Below are 13,679 nucleotides of genomic sequence, written 5' to 3'. Positions count from 1 at the left end.
AGCTCTTTGTACATTTTGGATAACAGCCCTTTATCAGATGTGTCTTTGCAAATATTTTCTCCCAGTCTGTAGCTTATACCCTTATTCTCTTGACATGGCCTTTCACAGAAATTTCAATTTTAATGAAATCCAGCTTATTGATTATTGATTATTTATTTCATGGATTGTGCCTTTGGTGTTGTATCTAAAAAGTCATCATCATATCTAGGGTCATCTAGGTGTTCTCCTATGTTATCTTCTAGTTTTATAGTATTGAATTTTATCCAGTTTGAATTAATTTTTGTGAAGAGCATAAAGTCAGTCTAAATTATCTAGATTCATTTTTTTTTAATGAATCAAGATTCATTATTCATCAAGAAGTGTATGTCTGGTTGTTCCATAGCATTTATTGAAAATATTATTTTTGATCTAATTTATTGCCTTTGCTCCTTTGCCAAAAATCAACTGACTGTGTTTGCATGGGCTTATTTCTGGTTTTGCTATTCAGTTCCATTGATCTACTTCTCTATTCTTTCATTAATATCACATTGTCTTGATTACTATAGTTTTACAGTAAGTCTCAGTCAGGTACTGTGAGTCCCCAGATTTGTTCTTCAGTATTATACTGTTGATTCTGATTCTTTTGCTTCTCCATCTAAACGTTAGAATCAGTTTGTCAATATCCACAAAATATTTTGCTGAGATTTTGATTGAATTTTATTGAACCTATAGATCAAGTTGGAAAGAACGATATGTTGACAACACTGAATCCTATTTATGAACATGGAATAGCTCTCTATTTATTTAGTTCTAATTTTATTTCATTCATCAGGAATTTATAGTTTTCCTCATGTATATATTAGACAAATCTGTCACACAGTAGATTTAATTTGTATGTATTTGATGACTAATAGTACTGATCACTTTTATATGTGTTTATTAGCCATTTAGGTGGCCTCTTTGTGATATGCCTTTCCAAATCTTTTGCCTACTTTTTTTCTATGGGGTCATCTATCTATGCTTCTTGAGCTGTAGAAGTTTTTTTTTATATAGTTTTTTTATTTTTCCTAAGCATTATATATATAATGTATATGTATATAAATATACATGTTTTTTTTTCTCATTCTGCCTTTTAAATTGTCTTCATAGAATATTTTGATAAATAGCTATTAATTTCTATGAGGCACAAATTATTAGTGTTATCTTTGGCTAGTGCCTTTTGTTTCCTCATTAAGAAAGCTACAATTTTGGTCATGAAAACATTCATGTATATTATTGCCTACAACCTTTATTGTTTTGTAGTTCACATTTAGATTACACTTCATCTGGAATCAATTTTGGTGTATTCAGGACATAAAGATTAAGATTTATTAACATAATTTTTCCTTATTGCAATGCAATGTCACCCTTAACATAAGTCTATGGCTGTTTATGTGATTCTGTTTCTGGATGCTTAATTATATATGCCATTGGCCAGATTTTCTATTCTTGTGTCAATATCATAATTTCTTATTATGATTTCTTGGTAAGCTTTGATATATAGTAATGTAAATACTCTGACTTTATTTTCATTCAAGATTGCCTTGCTTCATCTTGATGTTTTTGTATTTTCATTTGAATTTTAAAATAAACTTATCAGTGTCTATAAAAATGAAATTATGGCTTTAATTGGGATTGAATTGAATCAATTTAATCTATCTATCTAATTTGGGAAAGAATTGACATATTTACAATCTTTAGTAAATTCTTTCATTTATTTACCTCTCCTTTATTTTTTCTAAGTAATATTTTGTAATTTTATGTGCAAAGATTTTGCAGAATTTTTATTAGATAAATATATAGGAATTTTATGTTTGATGCAAAAATTAATGCTTTCTTTTAAAATTTTTATTTTCTAATTGTTTTTTAATCCAACAGTCATGCTAAATTTACTTACTGATTCTAACACTTTATGAATGCTTCTGGATATTTTGTGTACACAATAATGCCATTTGCAAACAGTGTCCATTTATTTATTCTTTTCCAAACTTTTAATTTTTATTTCTGTTGATAATATTATTGCACAGGCCAGTGCATTCAGTGCACGGTTGAATAAAAGTGATGATATCAGACTTTTTTGTTCTCAGTCTTGATGGGAAATTTTTTATACGTCTTAACTAAATATAATGTATGCTGTAGACATTTGTAGATACCCTTTACCAGATTAAGAAGATTCTCCTCTATTTCTAGTTTGCTTAAAGTTTTTATCATGAAAGAATATTGACTTTTATCAGAAGCTTTTTTTGGTTTGTTGATATAATTATACCATTTCCCCCCTTTATTCTGTCAGTGTGTTGAATTAAATTGATTGCTTTTTGAATATTTGATATTTTTGAATATTAAACTGCTGTTCGGATCTAAAATAAATCTACATAATGTTATCTGTTTTATAAAAGTTTGATTATTCACATTCCATTTAGAGATTTTCAACTATGTTTTCCAAAAAAATTTGTCTGTAATTTTCCTTTTTCTTTTATTTTTTTAAATTTTTTTTATTTTTATTTTTATTATTATTTTTTTTAATTAATTTTTATTGGTGTTCAATTTACCAACATACAGAAAAACACCCAGTGCTCATCCCGTCAAGTGTCCACCTCAGTGCCCGTCACCCATTCCCCTCCAACACCCGCCCTCCTCCCCTTCCACCCCCCCTAGTTCGTTTCCCCGAGTTAGGAGTCTTTATGTTCTGTCTCCCTTCCTGATATTTCCCAACATTTCTTTTCCCTTCCTTTATATTCCCTTTCACTATTATTCATATTCCCCAAATGAATGAGAACATACACTGTTTGTCCTTCTCCGATTGACTTATTTCACTCAGCATAATACCCTCCAGTTCCATCCACGTTGAAGCAAATGGTGGGTATTTGTCGTTTCTAATTGCTGAGTAATATTCCATTGTATACATAAACCACATCTTCTTTATCCATTCATCTTTCGATGGACACCGAGGCTCCTTCCACAGTTTGGCTATTGTGGCCATTGCTGATAGAAACATCGGGGTGCAGGTGTCCCGACGTTTCATTGCATCTGAATCCTTGGGGTAAATCCCCAACAGTGCAATTGCTGGGTCGTAAGGCAGTTCTATTTTTAACTCTTTGAGGAACCTCCACACAGTTTTCCAGAGTGACTGCACCAGTTCACATTCCCACCAACAGTGTAAGAGGGTTCCCTTTTCTCCACATCCTCTCCAACATTTGTGGTTTCCTGCCTTGTTAATTTTCCCCATTCTCACTGGTGTGAGGTGGTATCTCATTGTGGTTTTGATTTGTATTTCCCTGATGGCAAGTGATGCAGAGCATTTTCTCATGTGCACGTTGGCCATGTCCATGTCTTCCTCTGTGAGATTTCTCTTCATGTCTTTTGCCCATTTCATGATTGGATTGTTTGTTTCTTTGGTGTTGAGTTTAATAAGTTCTTTATAGATTTTGGAAACTAGCCCTTTATCTGATATGTCATTTGCAAATATCCTCTCCCATTCTGTAGGTTGTCTTTTAGTTTTGTTGACTGTATCCTTTGCTGTGCAAAAGCTTCTTATCTTGATGAAGTCCCAATAGTTCATTTTTGCTTTTGTTTCTTTTGCCTTTGTGGATGTATCTTGCAAGAAGTTACTGTGGCCGAGTTCAAAAAGGGTGTTGCCTGTGTTCTCTTCTATGATTTTGATGGACTCTTGTCTCACATTTAGATCTCTCATCCATTTTGAGTTTATCTTTGTGTATGGTGAAAGAGAGTGGTCCAGTTTCATTCTTCTGCATGTGGATGTCCAATTTTCCCAGCACCATTTATTGAAGAGACTGTCTTTCTTCCAATGGATAGTCTTTCCTCCTTTATCGAATATTAGATGACCATACATTTCAGGGTCCACTTCTGGGTTCTCTATTCTGTTCCATTGATCTATGTGTCTGTTTTTGTGCCAGTACCACACTGTCTTGATGACCATAGCTTTGTAGTACAACCTGAAATCTGGCATTGTGATGCCCCCAGATATGGTTTTCTTTTTTAAAATTCCCCTGGCTATTCGGGGTCTTTTCTGATTCCACACAAATCTTAAAATAATTTGTTCTAACTCTCTGAAGAAAGTCCATGGTATTTTGATAGGGATTGCATTAAACGTGTAAATTGCCCTGGGTAACATTGACATTTTTACAATATTAATTCTGCCAATCCATGAGCATGGAATATTTTTCCATCTCTTTGTGTCTTCCTCAATTTCTTTCAGAAGTGTTCTATAGTTTTTAGGGTATAGATCCTTCACCTCTTTGGTTAGGTTTATTTCTAGGTATCTTATGCTTTTGGGTGCAATTGTAAATGGGATTGACTCCTTAATTTCTCTTTCTTCAGTCTCATTGTTAGTGTATAGAAATGCCATTGATTTCTGGGCATTGATTTTGTATCCTGCCACGCTACCAAATTGCTGTATGAGTTCTAGCAATCTTGGGGTGGAGGCTTTTGGGTTTTCTATGTAGAGTATCATGTCATCGGCGAAGAGGGAGAGTTTGACTTCTTCTTTGCCAATTTGAATGCCTTTAATGTCTTTTTGTTGTCTGATTGCTGAGGCGAGGACTTCCAGAACTATGTTGAACAGCAATGGTGAGAGTAGACATCCCTGTCTTGTTCCTGATCTTAGGGGAAAGGCTCCCAGTGCTTCCCCATTGAGAATGATATTTGCTGTGGGCTTTTCGTAAATGGCTTTTAAGATGTCGAGGAAAGTTCCCTCTATCCCAACACTCTGAAGGGTTTTGATCAGGAATGGATGCTGTATTTTGTCAAATGCTTTCTCTGCATCTAATGAGAGTATCATATGGTTCTTGGTTTTTCTCTTGCTGATATGATGAATCACATTGATGGTTTTACGAGTGTTGAACCAGCCTTGTGTCCCAGGGATAAATCCTACTTGGTCATGGTAATTTTCCTTTTTCATTATGCCCTTTTAAAATTTTAGAGTAAAGTCTATGTTAATCCCATAAGGTGAGCTGGAGACTGTGCCTTGTTTTGATCTTCTCTAAGAGTGTTCTGAAGAATATTATCTCTTCCTAAATGTGTGGAAGAATAGCTAATAGTGAAGCTATCTGGTCCAGATTTAAAATGTGATTTTTTTAGTATGAAAAATTTAATAACATATTCAGTTGCTTTACTAAATAATGGGATAATTTGAAGTTCTATTTTGTTTTTTCCTGTCAACTTTAACATATTTTATTATTTCCCCCATTCTGGGGAATTTTTTTCCATTTCATTTAAGTTAAAGAAAAAATGACTTAGAAGCGCATTTCATTATACAAAGCAAAACATTTTATAAATTTCATCAGTTACATCAAATATATCAAATATTATATAATACTAGTAGGATATATTTCCAATAGGTAAACCTTAATTGTCTTTATTTCTCAATAAGATATTAGATTAATTAAAATGAGAATGTTTTTTTTTAAAGATTTTATTTATTCATGAGAGACACACAGAGAGAGGCAGAGACATAGGCAGAAGGCGAAGCAGGCTCCTTGCAGGAAGCTGGATATGGGGCTTGATCCCTAGACTCTGGGATCATGGGCTGAGCTAAAGGCAAATGCTCAACCGCTGAGCTACCCAGGCACCCCAAGAATATGTTTTTGATGAACATTACTGATAACCCATGTCTTCCACATTTCAAAAAACATAGAAGCTATGTAGTTCCAACAAAGCCCTGTATTTGTGTGGGCTATTGATGGTTTTAAGAGTTTTTTTTCTATTTTCTTGATCATACTTCTTTTTAAGCTTAAAGTGCTTGCTACTGTAAATGACTTCCTAACAATACCAAATTAATTATTTAGAAAATTTATGTCTTCTTAGTCTACCAGTATTTCATAAAATATACTCTATCTTGCTTCTACTGTAGCCACTGTCCAGAATTTCACTTAGTTTTTATTACATGTGCATTTATTTTTTCTCAAACATTTAGATTAAAAAACCCACAAAGATGATAAATTTGGTCTCAATTTTTCAGAGAATTAATACAGGTTCCAGTCCCTCCAGAAATATCACCTAGGTTGTAAAATGCCCTCAGTACTATTTACCTTTCTCTCCTTAGAAATGGGTTCAGAGTAGAGCAAACCACAGGTAAACTCATAGGGTTTCAGTGGTGATGGTGACATGAGGTGAGGAATAGTAAGGGCAACGTTCAGGATCTAGGTCAAGAACATTAGTGAAGGCCCCACCAATTCAAATTTAGGGTAACTTGTAAGAAGTCCAGAGGCAAGGACTACACAGGCTGTCTTTAATAAGGAGTTTGGTTACACAAGCTCTGGGTCAGCTCCCATTCTTTGTGGCTATCCAGGCAGGCCATCTCACCTATTTAGCGTGGCCGGGTAGACCAAGGAAAGCACCAACAACTGGGTGCTTTTCATTGCTAATCCTGGCCTTGACTCACTCTGTGACCTCTCTTGGTGTGTTTCTTCAGCTGGAAAGTGAAGATAATAATAATGAGCTATTTAACAAGGGGTGTTGTGTGGATTAACAGTTAATAGCATGTTTCACAAGACAAGGCAGCATTGAGTTTGTAAATACTAATAGAAAGTTTCTCCACACTACAAAGTAAATTAGTGCTTCTCTTGAAGAAAACCCAATATGCCAGAACATGAACATACAAAGCAGTTGAAGTAAGGTGAATTTTTACTTGACAGAAGTAACTTCATTTTCTTAAAGAATACTTCAGTTTTCCTTTTGATATTTGTTTCATCCTTGTGCATTTAAAAACTTTTATAAAATTTATCCATACCTATTCTATTGCATTAGTGTTTTCTACTTAAAATACATTTTTGGTGTGATTGAATACATTTTTTTTCTCAAAAATTCAACTAAGAATAAATATCATATAGCTTCCTCACACACACACATACACACACATATCTATCATCTATCTATCTATCTATCTATCTATCTATCTATCTATCTATCTATCTATAGATCTATCTATCTATCTATATACACACAGGAAGTCAATTTCATGTATATAAGCTTTTTTGTTAACTTCTATTGTTTCATCATGAAGGATTCTAGTATGGCTTGGGGGAAATTGTATTACACTTAATGAATTTGAATTGATATGTAGCTTGCTTTCTGGGATGCTAATATATCACATCAAATAATCTATCTCCAGTACCTTAGTATCTTAATGCTATTTGCAGGAAAAATTATACATGCTCACTAAATTAATTCTCCATACAATGTATTTCATTTACTTTCTTTTTATTTGCTTTGCTATTCACAAAGAAGAGAAAAAGTTACATATATAAATGTAAAAGAACTATGAGCTTACTAAAAGAAAATTTTAAAATGATAATTTCTAACCACTAAAAAGTACTTACTGAATTCTGGGATTATTGTTGATATTACTAAGACAAGGTCAAATGCAAAGACTAAAAAAATTATACTGGTAGAGGAAACCTCAAATAGAAAAACTGAACCCCATGTTTAGTAAGTATTGCTAAAATAATTTAGAAAATAAAAAGGAGTGACTAGGCATTTAGTTGAGATTTTTGTCCAGGCTATGACTTAAATGTTGTCTTATAGTACTATTAATAGTTGTTGTCACTTTATAAATTTATGGATATTTTAATGGGAAATTGAGAGGATTTCTATAATACACATCTTTTATGATATCTGCAAATAATGTACTTCTGACCTCATTAATTCACTTAATATTTGTAAGTTTCTTGAGTGATATGAAGAGTATATATATAATTCTTTTCTTTCTATAGAAGGAAAATGAAACTCTGACAGTTCAGTTATTCAACTTTTTATTTTTTCCAAAAGATATTTATGAGACCTTACCCATAGTCATACAACTAGTTAAAATTATACAAAATTTATCTTTGAAATGTCAGTGAAGTCCCCCTCACTATGCAGTATTGCTTCCAATTTTTACCATATAATCTTTTTTTAAGATTATTTATTTATTTATTCATGAGAGACAGAGACAGAGACACAGGCAGAGGGAGAAGCAGGCTCCATGCAAGGAGCCAGACATGGGACTCGATCCGGGTCTCCAGGATCAGGCTCTGGACTGAAGGTGGCACTAAACCGCTGAGCCACCCGGACTGACCCCATATAGATTATCTTTGCTCAATTTTCAATCCTTTTGTTCTACTTCTAACCTTTTTCTACCACCTAACTATATACATATACATATACATATACACATATTTATATATATATATATATATACATATATATATGTATGTAGAGAGAGAGAGACAGAAAAAGGGGAGGGAAAGGAGAGAAAAAAGAGAAGAGAGAATTGCTTAATTTGAGGTAGTATAGAACTTACTTGCTTATTTTTTGTCTGTTCATTAAAATGCCCCACCTAAAATTAGATATCAGTTTTCAAAAAACAAGATAAATGAAGATAAACCATAAAACTATAGGAAATCTATACTGCTTTCATCATATAAATGATTAGCCTTTGCAAATAGAAAAATCTTAGGATCAGGCCTTTGTAGAAAACGTCGTACCAGAGCCTATATCTACCAGAGATATAATTTTGAAGTTCATTTCTGCTGTAACGTAATTCTTAAACTTTGACTAAAAGTAATGGTTCACACTGTTAGATATTAAGCACAACAGAATAAAGACCTGTTTTTATTCACAACTGTTCTGCTCCACTACCTATCCGAGTCTAGTATTTTCGACATTATTTTGGCATGAGTATATATATATAAAATTAAGAAGGCGGGAACTAATAGCAGAGGGCCTTCCTCAAGAATCACCACACAAATTTCAACATTCTGATGCTGGGCATAGATGGTTGGGGACCATATTCTCTTTATAAATTGAAGTGAAGTCCCTGACATAAAATAATTTTCAGCCCAAAATGTTGATAATGCCAAAGTTAATAGTTGATAAATTCTCATTAAGAGTGAAAGAGATACCAATACTACTATCATTTAATGACTTTAAAAAAATAACATGTTCTTTCATGAGTAAAACATATTTCTAGGTAATCTGATTATCTAATTTTTCTGTTAGTGCCTGTTATAACTACAGTCGTGGCATAGATATTTGAGGTGATTTCAGTTATAAGGTCATAAGGAGACAAATGACATATTTTGTTATCTTTAATCTGTGGTCATTTTGTGCTTTGGTTTGACAATTGACATGATTGAAGTACTATGGAATTAGGTGGCATGTAATCTAGTACAATATCACCTCAAGAAGATCAGTTACACATATCATAAGGTCTCCCACACTTACCATCGTGGCAGTGTTGCAAACATTACTCTTTATGATTTAATTACATCTATAAAATGAATATAATCACTCACTCATAGAATTCCTGAGTATTAGAGATAATAAAGAACAAAGTTCACTAACATATAGCAATCTCCTAAAATATAATTGCATTATTATTCACTATATAAGTTCCCTTAACCTGTTCTTAGAATATTACCTGCAGTTTACTCAGATTTCACCAGATGTTAATGCTGTTTTATGATGATACACAAAATTTCAGGAAAAAATGATAGGAACTATCAAAACTACTGATATAACAATCTAATATTTTAAAAACCTAAATTGTGGCACCAAAATAAACATCATATTGTGCTCCATAAGAAAGTCATATAAAATTTAAAATCATTATGTTTTCTGTTACTTTGATGAGTAGTATATGCCTGTTCCATTATATACTGGGTTCCTAAGGTCCATGTGCCTACAGTTGATGAAACTTGAGCTCTAGGTGACACTCTTGTATCTTTGAGTAAATGAACACAATTACACTTTTTATTGGTTTCAAACAAATTAGGGCCAGCTTTCAAACTTTTAATCAATTGAATTTCATAGGAACATTTAAAACACTAGAGTGTTGTTTCTGTGATATTCTAAGTAAGTGGAATACGCATATCAACTCGGGACACATGCAGACTCTGCAGATACTATGAAATTCACCAATAAAGTCTCTTAATCATGTTGAAAGGCTGGTGTCAATTAGTTTTAGTTTGTCTGTATCTCTAAAACCTTAGCTGATACGGTACCTGGAAAGATCTCCTTTCTTTAAGGTTCAGGAAGAATTAACTCTGTTGTGATTATTTTTCTTTGGTGCCTAATACCTTAAGATTTTCACTAAGGCAAAATGTAAACATACACACACATATAGGAAGAAAAAATCCACCTACATTAAATAATAAAATAAATGCATTTATTAAAACTATTTCTGAGGACCATGTAAACTGTTTTAAAGTACAGAGGCACCTAGGTAACTCAGTTGGTTAAATGCCTAACATCAGCTCAGGTAATGATCCCTGGGATCCTGGAATTGAACCCCAACTCAGACTCTCCCACTCAGTGGGGTCTGCTTATCCCACTCCCTTGCCCCTCCTTCTGTTCATACTCTCTCTGTCTCTCTCAATAAATAAACTCTTTTTTTTCAAATAAAAAATAAGGTAAATAAATATACATGCCCATTAAATGGTCACAACTCCTATTTTACAGTTCAAAAAGTAGGCTCAGAGAGACTAAATAATTTATCCAATATTATGCAGCTTGTAACACAGCCCCTGATCTGGGCCCAGACTGTGACTTATAGAGCTAAGATACTTAGTTACTACATGAAACAGTCTTCCATTGTGTTTATCTTGCACTGTGGTGTAGACATAACTTTTCTATCTAAACAATAATATTCACTATTAAAATATTGACTTTGGCATATGCAGAGCTTATTTGGGTACTGATATGATCATGCCAACTATAAAGTAACATTTTTGAAACAACTGGAAATGATATTAAGAAATTATTGTCAATTTTTGGAGGTGATATTGACATTGTGGTTATATGTATTTATTATTTAGAACTACATTATGAAGTATTTATAATAGGTGAAATTATGAGTTATTTGGGATGCCTTAAAATGCTCCAGAAAAATGAGATGAGATTACATGCAATTAGCAAAATGTCAGTAATAATGGATGTTACATAATGGCTACATGGGAGTTCATTGTGTTTTTTTCTAATTTTATGAATGTTTGAAAATTTTCATGGTAAAAGTTTATAAAAGGGGATATTTATCAGTTCAGGCTTAAAAATCATCTCAAGAAATCACTGTTAAAAAAACAGATGTGGTCCTGTCTCTCATGAATAAATAAAAGCAGATGTCATCAACTTTAGAGTTTGCGGCATAGAGCTCTGCTCTTTATATATAATGAATTCATCTCATAGAAACAACGCATTGACCTTATTAGATTAAAAAGTTCTTACCTTAGGAATTAGAGAGGATTATATTATTGATTGCAAAACAGGTAAATTTTTATGAGAGCCAAGGGATGTAAAGAAGGAGGAAGTTGATCAGGGTATCTCTCAAGAGAATACCCCAGAGGCATCATGAGAGTCAGTCTCTTTGGAGATCTGAATGGACAAAAAGAAGGATTGGGAATGGAAAATGTAGCAATAAATGTTTACTATAATTTTGTTCGTGATATATGCCTGGTGATTTGGGATACAGCGGAAAAAGACAACTATGTCTTAGTTATTAATTATTAACTCAATCAAAGACAGTATAAGCTGCTCCAAAACATGCTATAGTTCATGAACTACTAGGCAGATAGATACATTTAAAGAAATTCATAATAGGAGCTTCTAAAAGAATAGAGAAGAATGATATACCTATAGATAATACCAATATTGGGAGAACTAGACCCTCAAGAGTGAATCTTGTTAGTATCATAATAAATCACATTTCTATCTTTAAGAATGTTTGCTTTGACTAATTTGAACCTTTAAAAAAATCACAAAATCTATTATTCAATACTAATCAATGCCCTGCACAGTTTCAGGTATGATGGAAGCTGAGTAAATATGTTTTGAATGAATAAATAAACAAATGAATACATGCATTAGAATTTAAATGACATATGCACAAATGTGCCACAAATACTAACTAGTCATTCTAGAGACCAAAAGAATAATTTGGATTTTGTATTTGGTAAAATATTATTAATTTTAAATGACTCATGGGAGAGAGAGATTAGTGAGATCATGGAATTTTTAAAGCGAACTCTGAAAAGAAGATATGTGGAACCTACTACTTTCCATGGGTATGTGGTTCTCTTGCAGATAAATCCATTTTTGTATTTTCTTGAGTATATTTTAAACTGTAGAGATTCTTTCCTATTTTAGAAGAAAAATTTGTTGTGGCAAGAGCAAATTCTGGCTATTTTCTTTTCTCGTTTCAAAACCTTTTTCTGACAGTCCAAACAGAAGAAAACCAACTAACAAATTCTTATTTCAGTCATAATACATAAATGTTTTAGGCTCTTTGGAGAAATTAAACATTAGAGTGTCTATAAACATTTATTTCTCTAGTAGTAAGTGATGCTTTTATTTTTATGCATTTATTTTTTACTTTTATTTTGATCTCACGACCAAGGCTTGATCTCACGACTCTGAGATCATGACCTGAACTAAATCAGGTTTAAGTGACTGAGCCACCCAGACAGCCCAATAAGTAATATTTTTAAAGTAATATAAGTTTTTTTTTAGTAGAATTAATATTGTATGGTAAAAGTCAATATGTTTACATTGAATTTGTTTCAGGGTCTCAAAAAATAGAGCTTGATTCAAGAAAGACTTGTTGGATTCTAACAAGACTCTAGTTTCCATACATAGCAATGGTAATAATGGTATGATAATATTGGTAATAATATTTGAAGTGAAGCAAACATCTAAATTGTGTCTGTTCAAAGAGATTATAATGAAGTATAAACAAGGAAAGAGACAACATAATTTTTTTTTTGAGACAACATAATTTAATAAATCTAATATCTAGTAGCATAACAAGTGTAGAGAATTTTATATTGTTTAACTAGAGATTCTGCTATTGCCCAATTTGTCTTTTGTCCTGAGAAGTCTCATAACGAATGTCTTCCTTTAGAACTTCCTGGCACTTTATTCCTGTCAGCATCTATCTGTAAACGCTGAGACTTGGTGCCTCTGATAGATATCATAGTACTTCAGATCAAGCTTCAGATTTTCTAAATGTATATACCAGATAAGTAAAACAGATATTCTTCATATTGTTTTCTTTAATCTACATTTTTAAAGGGCTATAACTGTGTCCAACGCATATAAAACAATGTATGCCAATATAACAGAAATATTCTAACTGGGTGAACCAAATATCCTCATCTTCCTAAGATGAGTGAAGTTTTAGAACAGAGTTCTTTTACTGGGTCCACTTCTAAGAAGGTCCTTCAGGATCTCCCATAAATTATGGGAACAAATTATATTATTTTTATACTTTTTAAATTATTTTAAATTGGCAAAAAATAACTACAGTAAATACCCATTCTAAATTATATTTCATAAAAATATCCAAAGACCAAATAAAATACCATAAAACTTTTTACTTGAACAATCATGTTGACTCATTTTTATGTAGTCCTTAAATAATTGTATTTAATTTAAAAAATATATTTGGATTTCTTGATTGAAAACAAAAAGTAGCATCAACTAGATTCCTGGGTGGCTTAGTGGTTGCATGTCTGTCTTTGGCTCAGGTTGTGATCCTGGAGTCCTGGGATTGAGTCCCACATCAGACTCCCCACAGGGAGTCTGCTTCTCCCTCTGCATTTCTCTGAATAAATAAAATAAAATAAAATAAATAAAATAAAATAAAATAAAATAATAAAAATCTTTTTAAA

The sequence above is a fragment of the Vulpes vulpes genome, chromosome 13 (genome assembly GCF_048418805.1).
Source record: "Vulpes vulpes isolate BD-2025 chromosome 13, VulVul3, whole genome shotgun sequence".
In the NCBI taxonomy this organism is placed as follows: domain Eukaryota; kingdom Metazoa; phylum Chordata; class Mammalia; order Carnivora; family Canidae; genus Vulpes; species Vulpes vulpes.
This window is presented reverse-complemented; position numbering follows the sequence as displayed.